The following is a 22,723-nucleotide window of genomic DNA, read 5'->3' on the forward strand; positions in this document are numbered from 1 at the left end:
GAAGTGGATTCAGACAGATTCTTCCAGACTGGACGTGTTTGCAGAAGAGGCCTGTCGCCCAAAACTGGTCCGACTCTTTACACAGCTCCTGTCAAACATGGTGTTTACTCATGTTTATGATCTCTTCTTGTTTACTGGCTTTAATCACCACATCCCCGTCCTCAAAGTTGAGGCCATGACGAGGACCACCATTCTAGGCCATTTTGTTCTATTTCTTATTTTCCAGCAGAAACAATTCTTCGTCTTCTCTTAGTCACTTTGTTTTTTTTTTTCTTTCCACAGCAGCATGTGGGAGTTTTTTACTGCTCTCAGGTAACTCTTTCATCTTCATACACCTTCAGTCAGTGCAGCAGAGCAAACGCACAACAGAAAGCTAGCAGAGTACACACACACATTTATATGCTGTGCTGGGTTTAGCAGTATTTCTGTTATGAGTTCAGTGTTGTAGCTACTGTTTACCTGCTGTGTGAATGTAAAGCAGCTCAGAGGTAAGTAAAAAGAGGAAAAAAATGTCAAACAGCATTTTTATATTCCAAGCATACTATGTTTTCCTTTGAGCTCAGCCAAAACAACTAATCAGTGTTTCTCCCTGTCTGTCACATATTTCTACCATCAATCCTCCAGCCACAGGTGCATTATCTAAGTTTGTTTTGACTTTGTTCATGTTATTGATAAAGAGTGGGAGATGGAGTAATGGCATGATAGCTAAGCAGAGAAAATGAGCCAAACAAGCCTAAGTATTGATTCACACTGAAAAAGAAAAGAAAAGAAAAGAACAAAATTTGATTTTGGGGCCTTCTGTCTAAAGTTTTTGGAGATCTTTATCGACATGGGAATAAAACCCATGACCTTTGAAATCAGGAGTGACACGTCGATGGACAGAGCTCAACGGACAAATGATCAACTCCCTCTCTCTGACCCTGAGGAGTCCCTGATCAACACATTCAACTGAGGAGCTTAGCCAGTAATGACTCTGGATTGAGAGGCTGGGGGTTCAAGTCCCATTCACTTGGGGCAATTAGGCTACTGTTAGCTTGTTTTCTTATCACAAACAAACATGAAAAGTATTTGTATCCGTGGTCACAAGGGATTGTATTTTGTGTCATTATTAGTGTTAAACCTATGTGTTTTCAGGAAGTGTGATGTGAGATAATAGAATAAATGGTGGAGGTGCAGTGAAAACATCCAGCTGGACAGCAGTGGGGGTTATACCATTGACTTTGAACTGGGAGACCGGGGTTAAAATCCCATATGGTCTGTGAAAGTGGCCACGGGTGAAGGGCAGTTTTCGACCACCCAGGGGCAGGAACTGCGTGGCCTGGGGCCTTCACACTGGCCCCATCTCCTGTGAGAGCAGCAAGGACCGCGTGGCCTGGGGCTCGGCCTGGGAGTACAGGCCAGTAACTATAAAATACAAATGCTGATTTTTTCCCTTTTTCTTTTCTTCTTTTTTGTTTTTAAAATCAATAAACGAGCTACAACATTTTAATTAATGAGTTTTACATGTGCCGATATATATATATACGGTATATATATATATATATATATACTATATATATATATATATATATATATATATATATATATAACTTTAGAGCCGTGCTAACTTCCTTCCTGATGCTGAACAAGGCTGGATTAAACTAATACATTACTTGAAACATATTAGCCTACTATTGTATTTTATAAATATATGGATCCACAACACACAAGCACAGTAGGGTGAAAACTGATGCAGCAGCACAGGAGCTATTGGAAATAAATTGGAGATATCCCAATGAAACCCTAATGCCTAGGCTACATTATCCACAATGCACAATTAGGCCTACAGCGAATGACCCACATGAAAATGTATTTCCTATCTTTAGCTAAAAGTGTGAAAAGTAAAGCTTAATCTTTTTTTTTTTTTTTTTAATTAAGTTTACCATACTTTACTTTTTTGTCTTGTGTGGCAGATTAACTGATCACAGTTGGACTTTTATTTGTGGGCGGAACCAACAATCACGTCCATCCCGACAACCGGAAGGCCCGCGGCGACTTTGCTATCGCACGGTTTTCCCGCCATCCTGACGCGCCCCTCCCTCCCTGCCCACCTGAGGCTTTGCGGTATCAGGTGAAGGCAAGATGGCGGCGACTGGATTTAACGGTTAATTCGAACCCGATGCTTCGAAGTTCGGACTCTAAAAACGGCTCCTTCGGAAATCTGCCGATGACTTCGCGGAGATAACGTCCATCTTAACTTACTTACAGCGGGAAACAGATTGAGAGGACAGTAAAACAAAACAGTGAAACTAAACAGTGTGTCAACAGTAACACAAAACTGTAAAACGACCGAAAACAAACAAGCCAGAACAGAAGAGGAGACCAGAAGTTGACTGCAATGGTTTCACGTTGGAAGAAGAGTGGAATTTGTCCGACCCAACATGGAAACGTTGGCTGCTTTTCATGTGAGGAATATTTCAGTTGAGGAACAGATGGACAGAGGTAAGAAGTTTCCACTGTGTCGCTTTCCTGCTGGTTAATTATATGAATAATGAATCACTGCTCATGGTTGTGTGCTACTGTTTTTTGTAAAATGAACCTAATCTACCTGAGTTAAAGATCAATGCTGAAAAAACTAGCATGTATTAGTTGCTAGGCAACATTGAGTGGTCATCAGTGACCAGGTGGCTTTTGAGAGTTTTTTTTTTTTTTGGCTCCTTCTGTTGAAGCATTTATGTAGAAAAATGGTGAGTGTTGAGTTGAAGGCCAGTTCTAGCACTGATGATTCATCACTGGTGTGTAGCTCTGTTTAATATACAGTAGGTTTTTGTGTAGTCCTGGCAGAAGTGATGGATGCTCCCTGCTCTGCAGAGCTGGCTGTTTACCTGCTCACTAGCCTTCCTCTTCACCTACTGCTCCTCAAGCTTTGCTGCATTTCCTTGACACAAATTGCCAAATGTTATACAATTCAGAAAGTGTGGCCACAGCTCCCTCAGAGCAAACACTGCTCTGATCCTGCGACACAACTTTAATGAAGGAGGTGGAACAGAAACAGCAGCAGTTTTACTGTAGAGAGGAATACAGGAGGAGATCATTTTGTGCATCTCTTGAGTTTTAGGATTTTATGTAGCTTAATCCCACCAGATTAAACTATAATTACCACCGCGTGGTTGTCTTTGTTGTCTACTCAGACTGGTTTTACATTACATCCCTGTTTATTCTTCTTATGGAGTATTAACAATGTTTGTGAAATTTTGTCATAATTGCTAGTATGTGGAGTGTTTGGAAAGTGCTTTGTGAGGACAAGGTGAGTTTGATCTTTCACCACCAAAGTCCCTACTTAATCCTTGAGTTGACATTTGTGCAAAGAGTCTCAGTAATTCTGGAGAAATTGCTTTCACAAGGCTAAAACCATCTTAACTGATATTCGTGCCACATTTAAAGAAGTTGGTTGAGGTGTTACTGAGATATCCAGTCCTTAAAAATGTGACAGACAACCAGAAAACAATATGACTCTGTCAGTCTCCATCAAAGTAGGATAGAACCAGTATTATCATCTTTGATGGTATTTCAGTCAGATCTGTCTCAGATAATGGCCCTAATAACAGCTGTAAAGGTGAACACTTAACATGCTGCCCTTAACTGTGTGTTTGTTGTGAAACTGCCACCTTCAGTCTGTAGGACTGTACTGCAGCAGCTGTGAGCTTTCAGCCTCATATGTTGTTAGTCAGATTATCATTTAGCTGGACACACTGTGTTTGGTCATACACACACTTCTCAGTTTATGAGGATAGATCAACTCAGAAGTTCTTCATCCATCCTCAGAGTTTTTATCCTGTTAACACAACACCAATATTCACTTTGCAATTCCTGCTGTTGCTGCTGATGTTGGAGATTTTTCCTTGTTTTTTATTTTATTTTTGGCCCATCTGACAGTAAAACACTCAGTCCTGCACTGTGCTGCCCTGGCCTGAGACTTGCAGGCAGTGCAACCTGAACAGCATGTTTTATAAGTGAGCATGGTTTTCATAGTTGCACATATTCACATCTTAAAAACACTTCTCATCATGTATCGGTCATATTGGTCTGAGTTTTTTTTTTTTTTTTCATTTAATGTCCATAGCTCGTGTGTGGCTGCCTGCACATCTGCACGCTAACCACAGCTGTATCATCATGTCTGCCGAGCGTGTTTGGTCTGCTGTGTTTAAGGCTGGAGCCGCCTGTGGAATCTGAGAAGTCGTGTGTGTGTGTGCGTGCGTGTGGGAGAGAGTGTGTGTGTGCTGGGCTTCTCCTTAGGGAACATTAGCGGGCTTCAGTGGGCACTGGAGTGTGAACTGGAGAGCTGGTTTGGGGGCTTTTAGAGTGGCACTTAGTGAACAAACCCTGCTTCTGTGTTGTGTGGAGGCTGCAGACACTCGGATGTTTGTGTGTATGTGTAAAAAAAAAAGTGGACACATGAAGTCATGAATATCTTATGGCTTTGTGTGTGCGTGTTCGTGGACAGTGAATATTTTCAGCATCTTCACTCAACATATGTGTCCGTTCATGTGTTGAGGATCGACGGTGGCATGAACATGTGTTTCAGTGTGTGTGTGTGTGTGTGTCGTGCCCATTAATGCTTACGTCAGCAAAAACCCATTTCTTCCGTCAGCAGCAGTTTGATGCAGAAGGACTCCTTGAGGCGCTCGATAGCCGCTGAATGACTGCACGTTTGTGTTTGTGTGTTAGTCTTGGTATCAGTGTGTGTGTGTGTGTGTGTGTGTGTGCGGGAGGATGGGCATTCCTGTGTGTGTGCGTGTGTGTGTGTGTGTGTGTGACTGAGCCTCAGCAGTGTAACAGTGAACAGATCGCAGGCTAAAAATATCTCGTCCTCTAGCTGAAGCTGAGCTAAAAATAGCCACACATACACTCTCTCTACACACACACACACACACACACACACACACTGCCGCCTAGGGGACAACATAGGAACTGCAGCCAGGTTATCAAAAACCTTTAAAGGGGTAGTTTAGGGGTAGTAACATTTTGGCAAATTGGCCCATTGCCATAATCCCTATAGTCATAGCAGTAGGTTAGTTACCTTTATTTGTTGGTGCAAGCTATTTTTAGAACGGCGGAGCAGAGCTGCGAGCTGCTCAGAGCTACGCTACGGAGGCTCATGGGATTTCTTGGTTTCCCTCATCAATCAAATACACAATCCAACAACTCCACAACGCTCTGGTGGACAAGTTGTGACCTGCACATTCACCACGCTATGAGATACTAACAGAACGTTATAAGACAGAGTTGTTTTAGAGGTTGCTGATGAAAAACTGTCCCTGAAGGCAACGCACATCAGTGGTTTTGCATGAATTTACCTTGAAAGAACTCTGTCTGGTAACGTTCTGTTATTATCTCATAGCGTGGTGAATGTGCAGGTCACAACTTGTCCACCAGAGCGTTTTGGAGTTGTTGGATTGTGTATTTGATGAGTTTGATGAGGGAAACTAAGAAATCACACTAGCCTCCGTAGCGTAGCTCTGAGCAGCTCGCGGCTCTGCTCCGCCGTTCTAAAAATAGCTTGCACTGACAATTAAAGGTAACAAACCTACTGCTATGACTATAGGGATTATGGCAATGGGCCAATTTGCCAAAATGTTGAACTATCCCTTTAATACCGAGAACTGACGCTGCTCAACATGAAACACACACACACACACACACACACACACACACACACACACACACACACACACACACACACACACACACACACACACACACACACAGACACACACAGACACCACAACAACACAGTGTCATCAATTAGAGCTGCGATCATCCACACTGAGCCCACTGTGTGGAGCGATCAGGTTGTTTTAAACATCTTTGATTAGTGTTTGTCTTATGGGCAACAAGCTGTTTCTCAACCGACACACAAACACGACACATGCTGCACAAATATGCTCTGGTGTTTAATAAAGATAACGCACCAGAGTTAGGAAACGCCATCGCTGCTTTCAGGGAGGGTGGATTTTTTTTCCTCAGTATAAGAGCTCTCTGTCTGTCTGTCTGTTGTTTTTTTGTATTATTATTGAACGACGCTGAGACTTGTTCACGGGGGAAACAATTCTGAGATCCATAAAAGTGCAATAGCAGAGTGATGATGCGGCGGGTCAGCAGTGCAACGTGGCTGTGTGTCTCCGGTGCAGGGTGGAGGTATAGAAGAAGCTGGAAAACACATTAACTGGAGGAAACACAACTCTACTCTACAACCGTCTGTGTGTGTGTCTGTACAGTGTACACAACGACAAACTACTAAACACAACAATTAATTTGTTGTTGTATTTAGTAATTTGTCGTTGTGTTTTCTCTTTTGCCGTTGTTTTCTCTTTTTGTGTTGTGTTTTCTCTTTTTGTGTTGTGTTTTCTCTTTTGCCGTTGTGTTATCTCTTTTTGTGTTATCTCTTTTTGTGTTATGTTATCTCTTTTTGTGTTGTGTTTTCTCTTTTGCCGTTGTGTTTTCTGTTTTGTTGTTGTGTTTTCTGATTTGCCGTTGTGATTTGCACCTCAGGGCCACCGTAGTGTCTGACACAAATGATGGGAAAACAACAGTGTCAGTGTTTCTGTGTGTGTGTGTGTGTGTGTGTGTGTGTGTGTGTGTGTGTGTGTTCAAGAACTTTAGATTGTGATCGTCGTTCCACCAGCATGTTGCGTTGTGTCTTCTCCCTGGTTTGGGCAGCTGTGTGTGTGTGTGTGTGTGTGTGTGTGTGCATGTGAGAGAGAGAGAGAGAGGGTGAGAGAGAGCAACAACGGTCAACCAAACTGTTCATGTTGCTAATGACAGCCTCAGGGTGAGAGCAAGCCATCTGCGCCTCTGCGTGCAAGAGGAAGTGTGTGTGTCTGTGTGTGTGTGTGTGTGTGTGTTGTGTCATGGTTGCCTTATTTACAGCTGATCCTGAATGTCATGATTTGTAGTCAAAGAGGAGGGAAGCTAGAGAGAAAACACACATACACACACATGCACACACACGCCCTGATTTAGCACTGATGCTGTGACCAACTCTGTGTCGCAACATCACAACACACTTGTGAGATCGAGGTGTAAAGTATTTTGTGTTTGCACGTTGAGTGTGTGTGCATGTGTGTGTGAGTGTGTGTGTGTGTGTGTGTGTGTGTGGGGTGACAGCTGATGTCTGAAATTAGGAGCAGCCAAAGTCAAACCCCCCGAGGAGATGGAGAGGTGCTGGGGCTGAGCTGACATGACACAAAAACACACGCACACACAGACAGACACATGGTATTAATATCCTCTCCACATCTGTGTCGTCAGGAATTAAGGAGCTTTATGCAGCATTTTATCATTAACAAATCATGAATGTATGACACCATTTTTTGTCTCAGTCAGTTTATTTCTCATCCACTGCTCTTTCGTAATATTTTGTAATATCTCCATACATATAAAGGTAGATGTTTGTTTTAAAGCTCCATACAGCCTAAAGGTAGATGTTTGTTTTAAAGCTCCATCCAGTATAAAGGTAGATGTTTGTTTTAAAGCTCCATCCAGTATAAAGGTAGATGTTTGTATTAAAGCTCCAGGGTTTCCCCCAGTGTATTATAAGCCCGGCGGGCCGCCAGGTCTTACTTGCCCCACCGCCAGGCTAAGCATCGTTTATTAATTTATTTAAATCAGTTTTTGTACTCCATCAACACGTGATCAGGTGTCTTTTTCATCACCTGACAACGTCACAACTTTGTCGCACATAACGGGACACGTCACGGACATCATGCTCATCAGCGCGCTGCTTCACCAGCTGACCGAGAGGAATGCACCGAGCCCACGAGTCGAGCCGCGGCTGTTAGCTGTTAGCACGTCGTCCCCTGCAGCGTCAGAGCTCTGGACTCCTGTGAGCCGCGGGGCTTTCACCAGATGTGAAAATGATCCATTGTTTCATTTTTCAGCTCGCGTTTACACACGTTTGTTTTCACTCTGGTCCAAACAGTAGATAGATCGGTAGATCCGTGACTGTCTCGTTTCCATGACGACTGACTGAAAAAAGATGCGTGTTACGTCACATTTACGTGACTCCAGATTGTAAAAATCTCTGAGGAAAAAAATAAAAATCTCTGAGAAATAATGCTAGACTCTAACAATGGAGACACCAGGCAGTTGTTGTTTTTTAGTTTTTAGTGCACAGTTGATATTATTTATTTAAATAGTATTTTTATTATTTATTTATTTTTGTGGTTGATTGAACAGCATTAGTGCAATCTGTGAGACTCTGCTATAGCCTAGCTGGTGTTTAAATATTTTACAAATGTCTTATAATAAGACATGATAATGGTAATATTTTCACATTTCCAGTCAACTTTTAACATTGATCTTAAGGCCTTATGAAATCATGCCTTCTAAATTCTATTTCTCTATTAATGAATCTGATACCTACAGGGCCCTGCCACCAGTCAATGGTCAGGGTCAGGAACCAGCTCTAGGTTCTATATTAATACTGTGAAAGTATCAAAGCAAGGCTCAGAGCCTCCTCTCTTCTGATTGGCTGACACCAACCTGTTGTTACTAGAGAGAAGCTGAGAGAGGAGATGCAGAGCAACACCGATGGGTTTTTGGTTCTAAGACAAATGTATCTTCTTAAGGATCACAACTTAATATTAAAGCCTGGAAAAGGTAAAATTATGAAAGATACATGGATTTATAAATACATTTTAGATTTCACATTTGTTTGAGTGTGTGAAGTTCTTTTTTTTGCCTGCATCATTCAAAACCTCAATGTGGGATAAAGACGTCTACCATCTAAAATATCACATGTCTGTCACCCCGTGGTAACACACATGTGACTCGACGCACTTTGACGGACAGTGTGTCTGTAACAACCTTTACATTTAGATACCACAGAGTGTTTCCCTCTGATTTCAGCTCTTCATGCAGCGACCACGTTGTCCAAGTGGAGGTCGGGGTGGGGTGGGGTGGGGTGGGGAGTAAAATGAGGTCAGTCGCTTTGACCTACAATATATTCCTGTATTCTGTGTCTGTTGAGTGTGTGTGAGTGTGTGCAGTATACTCTTACGGAAACACATGTGCGTATAACCAAAAACAAGCACAGACTTAAATACACTCACGCACATTTATTCCTGAAGCTCTGCTCTACTGTTGCCACTGTTATTCTCCCCCTGGAGCTGGAAGTGAATGTCTCTACCTTCATCTTCGTCTCTCTCACCATCTCTGGCATGTGGCACCGAGACGCCGGCCCATTTTAACTGCAACTGTGTGTGTGTGTGTGTGTGTTTTAAGTCCCTTGATAGATAAACGTGACGTGTTGTGTCTGCTTCTCCTGGTTTAAATGGTACAGTACAGTATGCTGTTCGTAGGCACTCTCTCTCTCTCATTGTGTGTCCAATGAATTATTTTTGTTTTAATGTATTTTTCTGCCTGCATTTGGAGTAACTTGTGTTTGTTAAGTTTAAAAATGCGTCTCTCTCTACAGCAGCAAAGGATTGAAAACATGACCTTTTAATATGAACAGTTGTTTTCAGCGATTTAAACACAAGAAAATTTATTTTCACAATACACAAAGGAAGGAGACGGCGTTGTTATCGTCTGTTATTGATCCACCTCCTCTGAAAAATCATGCTTTCTTGAAAAAAAAAAAAAAAAAGAACAACTCAACAAAACCCGAGTATTGATCCAGCCATCACATCCTTGGATCAGCTCCAGGGCTCAGAGCATGAAACTGATCAGTGTTGTATCAGTTCACACTTCAGACAAGCTTCAACTTCAACTCACGCACACATTAAAAATCACCGACTTCACCTTCACACTTTACATTTTATTATTCAAGACTGTCCAGACTGATAAGCTCTAAAGTTACAGCTTGTTGCTTGGCGACATCTGGTGGTCGTAGTAATCCAGAGTGATGGAGCGATGCGGTCAATACGATCAATGATTACCTTGTGAGATGTTTCTATTTTCCATGACTCATGAGTGTTTAGAGTCAGCCATGTTGTTGTTGTTGTTGTTGTTGTTGTTGTTGTTGTTGTAACCATGACGACAAAGATCACCTTATGTTGAGGAAGTACTAATAACCATTGTGGTCCTTGGTATGCTGCTCTCAGTGCAGTTGTGTGTTCATTATGGTAGTTTTTTTTTAAAGGAGTTATTCTTCTACAGGAGGTTTTTCTCTGTCCTCAGCCTCTCCAACTCAAAATTGATTATTTCATGGATAACATTCAGAACTATATTTATGCAGAAAGTGAAAAGAAAGAGAGTTCAGGGGCCGCGGCTGTGATGGAAATTTTATTCCGCCTGTAGAAACCACATTATGCAGCAGCTCAGGTAGGAGGGCATCCTCTTGAGTCACAGAGCCAGGTATTACACTGTCTCTTATACTGTATGTTCAGAACAATTTTCAGTCCAGTAGAGATTAGTGATGAGTGAATGTTTATTGTTTTATTGAGGATCCCCATTAGCCGACACACAAAAGACAGGCTAGTCTTCCTAGGGTCCTCTTAAAAAGTTCAAGTTATAAATTATAACAATACACAGATCCAGTTACAATAAAAGAAAGAAAAGAGAAAAATAAATCCATGACAATAACAATTCCCAAAACTGTAATATTAACTCATTGAGTGCCAACCACGTAATTTCTCGTTTTTCGTTCCCATGCGTTGAGTGCCAAAAACGAAATTTTTCGTTTTTTGCTTTTTTTTTAAATTATGAAAATAGACACTTTAATACACATTATATGTAAATTTGGGGACTCTACGACGAGGAGAACTGAAATAGATGACGATCAAAGTCACATGACAGCTCATGATCTGGAAGTTTTTATCATAACTCAGCTTCTGCAAACGGAGTTCTGCATGTGGATGCAGCAGCTGCTCCGCTGCTGCTCCGCTCTCACCCGCGAGGCTGCAGCAGCTGGGAGCTGAACCAGGAAGCTCTCAGCCCACTGTCCCGCCCGGTCTTCATCTGGAGCAACACCGTGTCCTCCCCAAAGTCCTCCCGCGGTAAAATCTGATGGTCTCTGGACCAAAGCAGACCGGCACCACCGACCCGTACCACAGACGGACCGCGACCACCGGCGGGACCGGTGTTCGCGAGCCGCTGTGGCCGGCAGAGCCTCACGTTCCGCGGCGAGAGGCTGTGACACGGCACGGTGCGTCTGTGTTATTGCTGTTTAGTGGCGCCCCCCCCGCCCCCGATGGTGGTTTTGTGAATAGAACAACAATTGTTGTATATATTTATCTTATACGAGCCCTTTGATCCAGAAATGCGAGTGTCTGAAGAGCGACAGACACAAACAGCGCACCTTTCATAAAAGACGCTCTATCTCCTTTTCTAGAAAAAAAGGAGGGATTTTGGTGAAACCCAGCCATGTTTAGCTTGACTTTTCTCAGGAACGGAGGCACGTAGAAACAAACGGTTTGTGGCCATTTGAAGGATAAAGTTAAACCTTTCAAATGAGCTACAGTATGTGTTGGTGGCAATAATATAGAATACACTATGGCTCTAAAATAAAAAGTCAAATATGGTCTAATTTGCCGGTACACTTGACTAAAACTTTGGAAAGGAGCGCGGCACTCAATGAGTTAAAAGACATCAGTAACTCTCAAGCCTGAAAAGTGACTTCACATGTTTTTTAAATGCTTTCTTACTTGAAATGTAGCTCCAAGTGAAAAGACATCTGTGACCATTCAGTTGTTTTCAGTGGCTCCTTTACATCACACAGGCAAAAATGTAGATTCATTTCAACCAGATTATGCAAATCTGTTTCTGCATGTGGAGATGAAAATTGATGAGCACTGTTGTTGTATACTGCACACACACACAGACACACACAGGCAGATACCCTCACACTCTGAAACATATCAGATGTTTGTTGTCATTAAATTTCCTGATGATGCACTGACGCACTTGGATCAAACACAAATGCAAGTGCACACAAATATAAAGTGTTTATCTCCTCCTCCTCTGTCTCTCTGCATCAGGCATTAACACACACACACACACACACACACACACACACACACACACACACACACACACTCACGCCCTTATCGCTCTCATCTTACAGGCTGAACTGTCACTCTTCATTTCAGTGTGTTACATTACACAGAGTGAGCGCAGCTGAGTGGCATCTCACTTAAAATATGGGCAAAACTAAAAACAGTCTGAGCCTAATGCTGTTATGTTATTTGATACCGTTGAATGGAGATTGAAAATAGCTGCAGTGAGTCACTTTGTCTGCACTCTCACTTCAGTTTTACTCTTCGTGCCGTGACGCACCGTGTAAATTCACCTCTCTGCAGAAACTGACCTGCGTTCAGCTTTTACTCCAAACTTAACAGGTGCCGCTGTCAGGAGGAGAGCGGGGTCGATGCATGAGTCAATATGACACGGGAGAGTGGTGTTCGATTCCCAGCTTATCTGGTGTGTTTGATGTTATTTATTTTTTGTTGCTTATTTGTTACATTTTACCCGCCTTTTTTACCCGGGGACCCAGGATCCCAATAAACGTCATGATGTGATTGTGATATGTGATTACGATGTAGTTATGGTAAGCTGGTGATTGATAATTTTGTTGTTTGTTGGTGTACCTCTATGTCTTTGAAATATGATTTGTTTTCTGTAGCAACACAACACTTAAGTGTTGACAAAACACATCAGTGGTGTAACATATTTTAAAATGTATCAAAAAAAGTTGAGGCTCCTGCGATTTGGATTTGACATTTTGCACCACATTGTGATTACATTACGACTACTTGTGCAGCCCTATAGGTGCCAATAAGATTTGTATTTCTTGAGGAATGTTTGTATGATGAGGTTTATGGTTATAAACGATACAGTATGTTCAAAATTAAGTTAAATTGCAGATGTGACAAGTTCATTATAAAACAACTGTCACGTTGACCTTATATTCAACATTCAGCAAGGATGTGATTTTTAAAGCGGAACTATGCAGGACTTTCATCTTAAGATACTACATTTTTACCTTAATGAAACAGCTCCAGAGTCCTAGTGCTGGTTAAAGGTACAATATGTAAGACATCTAAAGCAACTGGCCTTAAAATCCTCCTAATATGTCACAGAGACTCAGGAATAATGTTCATATAACATGATGAACTCACCAACAACAATAGTACAGCCAGAGTATTCGCATTAAAAATCTTTTTTTGCAGACTGCAATCATGTTTATGTTTTGAATTTACGTGTTGGCATGTTGCGCCACGTAGCCCTCGCTCCCAGTCACGGTGGCGTCAGTGGCATTTCAGTCTCTGGTCTGCTTCCACTGAGCTGCCACTACGGCTGGGAGAAAAAACGAGATCACAGTGTTTTGAATTTGGCTGCAGTAACCGTTTTTGGCCACATTCTTACATATGGCACCTTTAAATCAACGACTTGTAACTAGTTCCAGGGAGAATGGAGGCTCTCTGCCTTCCACCTAGCGTCTCTTGGCTGAAAACCAACCTTGTAAGATCAGAGCCTCCGACCCGGTGTCCCAGCTCTCGTCTCTGCAGCACCGCCACACAAACGTAACCTGTAATCTTTTGTTTATGACAGATAAGACTACACAAATATACACATGGTAACATGGTAGATGTTAAATAACGTTATCCACCGCTCCATGGATTGATTTCTCACCGACTTCATTGAAAACATATGCACATGGAGGAGAGGAGGGTTAGCAGAGGAGGAGAGACAAGACTTGCAGAGTTCCCCTTTAATACAAGTTTGTTGTTAAAAACCCACATGTTTGTTCAGGTTCAGGTTCGAGGACCTGGGTGTGAGTAACAAACAGCACATCTGCCATCAACATCTGCACAGTGTCTAGTTCAGGTTTAGTCTCAAATGGTTTGTTACCTGTAAACTGTGACACGTGAGGCGGCAAATAGACAACAAGGCCGTAACTAGAGGTCACGACCTCGCTCCGCTTCTCCCGCTCTCTCTTGTCCTCTGTCTCTTTCCCCTCTTGTTATTTCCTAGAAGAAGCTAAATCCCACCGTGACCTCGCTCCACTCCACTCACCTCCGAGCTCCGCCGCACTGAGCCGTAAAAAAAACTGAAATAAAAAGGATAAGTGGCTATCTGTCTTAGGGGGAGGAGGAGAAGAAGAAGAGGGTGATGGGAAGATACAGTGAAGGAGGTGGAGTAGATGGGAACATTGAGAGGAAAAGATGTGGAAGAAGGTGCTGGAGAAGGAGGAGGAGGTGAAGAGAGTTGAAGGACTTTTAGGTCAAACGAGGAAAAAAAAGAAAAAGAGGTGGGGGGGGAATGACAGAGGGGCAGAAGATGAAGAAGACCATGGGGGTAAAAGAAAAGGCGAAGAAGGAGGTCACGTCCATCACTAAGCCCATAAAGATCCTGTCACCGCGAAGACGGGTGGGCAGGGGGCAGGAGAGGAGGAGGAAAACCGGCAGGTAATAGGCAGGAAGGCCAGAAGAAAGGGCAGAGGAGCTCACTAAAGGATTCCACTATATCAATATGACGGAGCGAGAGAGGGAGGAAGAGAGGGGGGAGCTTAAGTGATTTTGTCAATAAGATGTTCTTCTGCCGGCCTTGACTCACCGCCTCCTCTCCGACATCGTTTTTTATCCCTTAACCAGCAGCAACATAAACGACACGTTCCGCCGGGTGGGGGGGCCAAACTGCCTCACTGTTAAAGAACAGTTAAGACCATAGACCTCTAGACCACCACCGTGTCTGTCCACGTCTCTGCAGATATGGAGATGATGGTTCAGAAACAAAGATGGAATCAAATTCTTGTCTTTCTGTCTCTTCTAATCAATGATCAATAACCAAAAAAAGAGTAGAGAGCTCCCTGAAAGTGAAGCCAAAACATAGCTAGTAGTTGCTGTCATTCTAATGTTTGGAAGTGTTTTGATTTTAATTATATGCAATAAAAAGTGGGTTTGGTATCATGATTGACAGCTGTCACTGTGTCAGCTAATTAGAGCTCAGACTCCGTCTCCAAATGACATCACCATGCTAGACCGCTACGATCGAGCTAGATGTTTTGGCTTCATTTCGGCACATTTTTCTTCATTTTTCCCCCCTTCCTTCCCTTTCTTTTTGTGCTTTAAGTGCATGTGAATCAGTATTTCAGTGGTATGCAGGTTTAATGCCGTGTATTCTGTATTATTGTTGTCAAAGTATTTCCAGGAATCACTTTCCCTGTTCACGGTTGCCATGGTGCACGTAACGGTTGAGCCATCAGAACCAAAAACAACACGTGCGCAGGTGCACGAGTCGTGAAACGCTCGTCAAATACTGACGTCCATCCAGCGCGTCTTTGTTTACAGCCGTCGGTCATCATTGGTTATGGTCATTGTTGGCCAAAGCATCCGCCTTCTGTCAAATCTCTCTGGATCAGGATACGTTTCATCATTCTGTCATCACGGCTTTAAATCCCCGATTATACAGAGGCGAATAAAAGCAGCGCTGGTGTTTCAGATGTCACAAGAAACGAAATGGATGGGAAGAGATGATCTGCAGCGTGTATGACTCATGTAAGTCATGCATTAGACACAAACAGGGACAGTGACAATGGAAGGCATGCAGCATACTGAGCGTCTGAACCAACTCTGGCTGCGTTTCCACTCAGGCACACACGGACGGGCACATGTGCAAATGTGCACTGGCGTTTCTGTGCACACTCCCACGCAGACAAAAACAGTAAAACAGCCCACACTTGTACAAAAGCACTTTTCGCACATGCACTCACACATACATGTACACACACAAACACACACAAGCCTGGTGTCAGCAGAGTGGACAGATGCATGGTGACAGGGCTGCAGTGCACTGGATTAATACACTTAGTGTTCCACATGTCAAACTGCATCACTGCAATCATGAACATATCTCCCCCCCCACCACCGCCTCCCACCCCCTCTCCCTCAGAGTCTCTCTCTCTGATTACTTCTACCCGCCACAGCCAGCTGTCGAATCATCCACCCATCTAGTCAACCAGTCGAGTCAATACGCGACCCAGGAAAACATCAGGGTGACACCCACACACCCACTTAACATGGGGCCGCGCCGACCTGTCAACCACCCAACAGGCCGACACATAACCCAGTCAGTCAGCAAACAGGCCTTTCCACTTCCAGTTTTGATTATTAAACATAAAACTAAACACTCATTAATACAACCGACAGCCTGCTGTGGTCCTAATTGTGCCACTCAGCTGGATTAGCAGGCAGCCAAAAAGGCAAAATGATCAGGCGTCCAGCCCGTGGAGATGACACTGACGCACTGACGGAGACCTGAGTGGAGGCAGAAAGCTATACAGATCACTGAGGGAGGCCAGAAGAAAAGACTTTAAGTTCTCTCAACCTTCCCCACAAATCTCTGTCATTGCTTTATTGATTTTGAAGTCAAGACACATTAATTAACTTTGTGCTTTTGCTTTAAGATTGACTCAAGTTTTTACTTCATTTCCATATAAAGTACCTCTATGTTTTTTGTACTATCTTACTAAATATTATGCTCAACTGATTTATTTTGTTATTTTATGCTCAAGTTATATTCACATCATATTTCTTCTCAGTATTATTATTCCATACTCATTACATTTATTGCCTATTGCACATTTTATAATTCACATTACTCACAGTTTTGCATCTTCTCTACTTTTTCTCTGAGATCCGTCTTGTAAAAAAATGTATATTGTCCTTCAGCCACTGTAGCGGCTTGTTACCATAGCGATTTGTTCAGACAATATTTTTCCTTATAGCAGTTGCTGTAGCCTGTTACCAAATAAGTACATGGTAGTGCAGACTGTACTCTCTCTTTATTGAGGACTTTTTATTTTATGACAGATGTGATTTCTTCTTGGGAACTCCTTGTTTCAAGACTCAAGCTGATGGTTCAGACAAGAGAAGGAGGGGTAGCTTACACTTAAACGTAGAAGAGATTGCTATCTTTTGGGATCAGACTAGCTGTGTTGTTAAGACCTGACACTCCTGGCACAGTAAAACACCTTGAGAGCTCTGCAACCTAAATTATATCTCCATTAGGACTCATTGTCGTCCTCAAAAGTGACACCTCTGTAGCCAAGTCAGACCTAAGTAATTGTGGTATAGCCTTGGTTGGTGTAGATGTAAGTGTCAGAGCCTCTATACTCTATAGGAGACACTTTGGTTGGTGGTTGTGTGTTTTTACAACTTATTTCGGGGCTGACTTATGACAAAAGTCTGATGTTTGTGGGGTTTTTGACCAGAGTTTGGTTCCAGGTTTGGCTTTTGAGTGACGCTTCTTCAGACATTTTACGTTTAGATTGTATACAGCTTATCATGTTGTTGTAGGTGACCATAGATGAGTAAGCAAGGCCGATATTTTCAAGTGTATTATTAGGGGTGTGCCATCTAAGGCACCTCACAATTTGATTTGATTACAATTCAGGGTGCTACGATTCAATTATTCAAGGATTATCACAATGATTATAAAGATTATCATGATTATAATGAATTCCGAAGCATCTTCTCTGTCTGGTCTGGTCTGGTTTAAGGAAAGAAGGAAAAGAGTCAAATCAAATCAAAAGTAGGATCATAGAGACAGCAGAAGCAGCTACAGTGGCTTAAGGGGTTAAGTTACCTGAGGTGAAAAGACCCACTCCAACAGATTATCTGCTGGAAAACCAGTCAACCAGCCCCACGGCTCACATGTCACCCACCAAGCCAGTATGACAAACTCTACTATACTATACCCGTCGGCACACCCACTGGTAAGCTGGTCGTTCAAGGACGATAAACGGTCTAAGGTCAAGTCCGTAAGAGGCCTGACACATAGAGAATGCTGCCACCATGAAAAATATGTCATGTGTAAAGATCACAGGGGATAACACAGCACTTTGTGTGCATTTATCTCTGCTGGTGTGGCTGCAGAGATGCTTGTGTGTGCATGTAGAGGTGCTGATAAGAGGTGTGGAGGAAACTGAGGGTCAAGAGGGGAGCAAACATTCGCAGTAGCTGCATTGACACTATTTTAGGATCCCCATGCTGCTGATCAGGACCACCACTCACCTCTTACCTTATGAGGGCTTCAGGGCCACCGACACTCTGATACCAAACCCTCGAACTGGACCTCCAGTGATCTTCACAGGGACGCACCTCCTTGCTCAAGTTAAACTGCCCGCTGTGGAGCGTAGAACATCTTTGTTTAGGCAGTAAACACCGGCAGCTGTGTGTTTGAGGAAATAGTTTTGTGACTGTGAGGTTGGCCGGTCGAATACCAAGGTCAACACGGAGTAGCGCTTCCTTCCTCCCTCCCCTTAGCGTGAATGTTCGACATCTCCCTGAACAATACATGGAATCCCAGACTGCTAAAAGTGCACTGTCCTGGTGCACGGGGTAATAATAAAATGTTATTTTTATCACTGAGAAAAAGCAGCTGAAGATTCCTCTGTCTGGATTAAGATTTACCTCACGTCTTTGGGAGTGTCTTTCCTCCTAAACGTCTCTGAAATGTTTTGCAGTGACACCAAGATGGAGCCCTGATTCCTGGTGTTTTTAGGACATGGTATGTGTGTTTAAAATCAATGCATGTTTATATTAATAGGTACAATATCTCAACTGATCGGTGGATCCAGCTCTAACTAGTCAGCCACTAAAGATCCAGGATCCTCAATGTGCACATGTACTTCAAAGGTCCATTAAAATTGGCGCTCAAATCTACTTGACAAGCCTGAACCTCGCTAGTCTTTGTGTGCGGCGATTGGCCACGCTAACGAATGTGACACAAATGATAACGTTACGCTGTGGTGGACCTAACCTCCACAGATAATAACATAGTAAGGCCACTAGGGGGCAGTAAACTGCAGAGCTGGTCTAAGATCTGATGTAAGGAGAGATATCACTTCCACTTCAAAGTCGTGTTATTTGACGTTTGTTTTTATCTTTAACTGGTAAATGGTTGTTGCCTTCCTGGTCCTGACAGCTTCTTGCTGGTTGACCCACATTGTCCCTCTGTTTAGTGTAAACACATGAAACCACAGGAGTCGTTAAGTGCTAAAATTGAAGGCAATTGGCCTCTTCAGTTCAGAACTGAAGAAACCTTTCAGGTGAGAGACGAAACATCTTCAAGAGCCAGAAAGTAGTCCAGTAACCCTCAATTTTAGCACTTAACGACTATGATGACCTGGATGACTGAGGGCTTTCACACAAACCACAGGAGCCAAAGTATTTTCAAACCAAGTACTTTACCCAGCGGCAGCCTGACATAGAGGGAAAAAAGATAACTAACACATTTTCAGATGACGCCAGTCGAGTAAATAAAACAAAAACAAGAATACATTAGCCAAATTATACCCAAACTCACAGCTCCGATTCACTCCACTAGCTGCTGTAACTGGTTTCACATGATGGGAGGGGGTGAGCTGATTGTCCTAAATCCCATTTGATTCATTGATAATGATAAGTCATCAGAAATATGGCTCCAGTTTTGCATCGATACAAACTGAATTCTGAGTCCACAGCTGGCACCGTTGTCTGTGACGGGCTTCGTAATGAGACAGGTGTATTTCCACGGCCCAGTGCAGCTTTATCCAAACTCTTTAAAACGCCTGCCGCCTCTTGCAGGATGTTATCAGATTGACGCCAGCGAGCACAGACGGTGTGTCAGCGTATTTCTCTCTCCACTTCTACCTGAGTTCACCTCCATAACGCTGCACTTTCCCAGGCACAGTGTTACTCAGCAAAAAACACTGGGTAAATAATATTGTTGTGCTTTTCATTTCTGGGTTTTAGACGAAAAGAGAAACTCATGTTTTTATTTATTTATCCCCCCTGGATAGATACAAAGATTCATTTATAACCACCCAATGAGCAGTTAATCTTTAGAAGCTCGCCACTCTCTCTCTCTCTCTCTGTGCAGTGTCTTAGTTTCCAGTGAGGAATTTGTTTATTGGCTGCGATGGTGATGGAGGTGTAAACTCCTGTTAGAGCGTGACTCTAATCCCAGAGCTGGGTTTCCAAGTGTTTAAAGCTAAGCCCGATCCTTACAGTGGGCTTTTTGGAGCGAGCCCGTGCCACATGCTTCAGCTGGCCGCCGGCCAGACTGGACACATACACACACACACACAGTCAATGTAGGTATGCAGCCCCACACAGATGGAAATGGATATAAGCACCTTAGCTCGCACGCTAACAGAGACACACAGTTTTATTGCATCACTCGTGTCTTTCGAAGCATTTTAGTGCTTCCGCCAAAATGAAAAATGTCCGTCATAAAATTATTAACAGATCAAGGCCAGTTTATTTATATACATAACACATTTTATACACAAAGATGATCCAAACTGTTTTACAGGACACAGAGAAAAAGTATCACATGAAGCATAAAGTATACAAACGAATATGATGTACTTTTATGAAATGCAGGACACATTATAATTTAATATACATGACTAAATAAGGAATAATACGCACCCATACATTAACCATTCTATCAGTTGTAGGACTATGTAGGTGTGGCATTATTACAATTAAAGAATGGACAAAAACACCTGCCAGTGCCTTAAAATATTGCTAAATCCTGATTGGTGCACAGAAGTAGGACACATTACATCACTTCTGTTTTTTAAGTTAAGTCCCGCCCACCTGAAACCAGTGAGAGGAGTTCAGAGAAAATATATAAATAAACAAAACTGTTGTAACTATGGGAGATTATTGTGTGTGTGTGTGTGTGGGGAGGGGTCCTGTCACTCATAGTAAGAACAGGTTTTTCACATTGACCCAATGTATAGAAACATAAACACTGGGGAAGAAATAACGCTGCAACTGCTCAACATATTTCCTTTAAATCTGCTCACCTATTGCACACACACACACACACACACACGCACACACACACACACACACACACACACACACACACACACACACACACACACACACACACACACAGAGTTGCAGTATCGAGTCTGTTATAATAAGGCTTACATGTCAACAGCCACACAGACTTACACTGTCACTAAACAACAAAACTGTTTGCAGTGTAAGCAGCCAACATAAAGGATTTCAACCAAAAGCCAAACAGTGCTGAGCCGGATAGGGGAGGTGCTGATCTAATCACAGTCCATGGGAAACACTGCAGTGCAATATTGACCCAACAGTTTACTGTACCACTGAGTTTTATATTACTTTTTTCTCTTTCTTTACTCATTTGAATCTGCAGCACAACTGGACAGTATCACACAATGACACCTGCTGCTCTCAGGTTGTGTGACTTTTACACTTTCCTCGTTTGGTCCAGACTTTTCCATTTGATTTGGTGAGAAAGATCAACGAAGACCTGAAGAGGTGGTTCTCAGGTCCGGACTTTTGTACCTTTGACAGATAGTTGCGACACACATTAGCGTACACAGTTTCCTGCCGGCAACAATAAAGCCAACACATGACCAGAATGGTTTTCTGAATCAAACTAGGTTCCATATTGGGCACAGCATTGATCAGTCCCTCCAGGATTTCACTGGAGGGACTTTTGTGATTGTTGCAGCCTAAAATGCTTGATTTCGCAGACGCATTTTAACAAAATTGCAGTGCATGTTGCAATGAAGCGCTTTTGTTGCGATTAAATTACGGGAGACAGCAAAAATTGCAAAAAAAAGTTGCAGTTTTGTTCTGAATGATTAATTTCTCCGTGGACTCGCTTTCTTTGGACCACCGCTTCGTCCCGACTCGCACTCTCGATGGTGGAAAGCACCGATGATTGGTCCAATTTGCGTAAAAGTTGTGGCGATTGGACAAAATTGCGCGCAGATTGGTTGAATTTGTGTTGCAATCGCGACATCTCAAATTCCTGGAGGGACTGATTGTTGCTGCTGGTAGCAATGACATATGACATAACAGTGTAATTATTGTTGCCACGATTCCTAAATGGCTACTGTGCTTACAAGCTAATTTGAGGAGAACTTCGGTGACGCGACTACGTCATACACACGCCTGATCACAACCCAATCAATGTCAAGTGTAGGGTGATGAGGACAGGATGTCAGTATGTCATCAAAGGTTCTTTGGTGTTCTCGCACCAGACACCAGAACCAACCGGATCAACTTGGACCTGTTCGCACTTTCAGGTATTTGTACCTCTACTGCTCAGCCAGCTTCTTGGTTTTCCTGCGGCCTGCCAAGACGCTGCAACCTTAAACCTACAGTATGAATTCCACATGACTGGTTTGCCATCTAGGTTATGAAGTTTTATTTTAAGTCGCAAAGCATATTAGTGTCAGCAAATCACTAAACTGTAAACATGAAGTTGGCAATGTTCAACAGCGGCTCGGCCAAAAAAAAGAAAAAAACAAACTGCTGGAAACATGACACCGACACACACACAGAGTACCTGTACCTGTGTGTCCCACCACACCTGCAGCCTGTCTGAGCTGCTTCTTTTACGTGCTCTCCACCTGCTGATTATGCGTCTGGCCAACAGCACAAACACGCTGCAGCCGACATAACTGTCTCTGTTGTCGGTGTGAATGGTATTTGTGGGACAAAGGTTTTTTGTATGTTGTGTAAGTGATGTATGCGACCTGAAAACGTGCACAGTTTTTAAACACACAGTTCTTTACAGTACCTCCTGTTGGTTTGGGCGATTTGTTGCACTTTGTTGAAGCAGACAGGACACAACACGCCCGGCCAACGTGGCAGTGTTTACCTCCACAGAGCAGATACATCTTCACTGAGGATTTGTCGGTAATGTGGGAAATGTGTTGGCTAACATGTTGGCTGGTGCATTCATGTAATTCCAGTTG

General features: G+C 43.0%; 1 long non-coding RNA gene across 1 annotated transcript in view; it reads left to right on the forward strand.

The window, feature by feature from the left end:
• Nucleotides 1-2,350: 2,350 nt before the first annotated feature.
• LOC146979407 (uncharacterized) overlaps nt 2,351-22,723 on the forward strand; it is an 80,659-nt gene continuing 60,286 nt past the window's right edge. The window contains exon 1 of the long non-coding RNA XR_015036870.1: nt 2,351-2,481. This is a non-coding gene — a long non-coding RNA (uncharacterized LOC146979407). The remainder of the gene's footprint in view (nt 2,482-22,723) is intronic.

Source organism: Trachurus japonicus, chromosome 10, assembly GCF_045865225.1.
Source record: "Trachurus japonicus isolate A0001 chromosome 10, Traja_1.0".
Taxonomy (NCBI): Eukaryota; Metazoa; Chordata; class Actinopteri; order Carangiformes; family Carangidae; genus Trachurus; species Trachurus japonicus.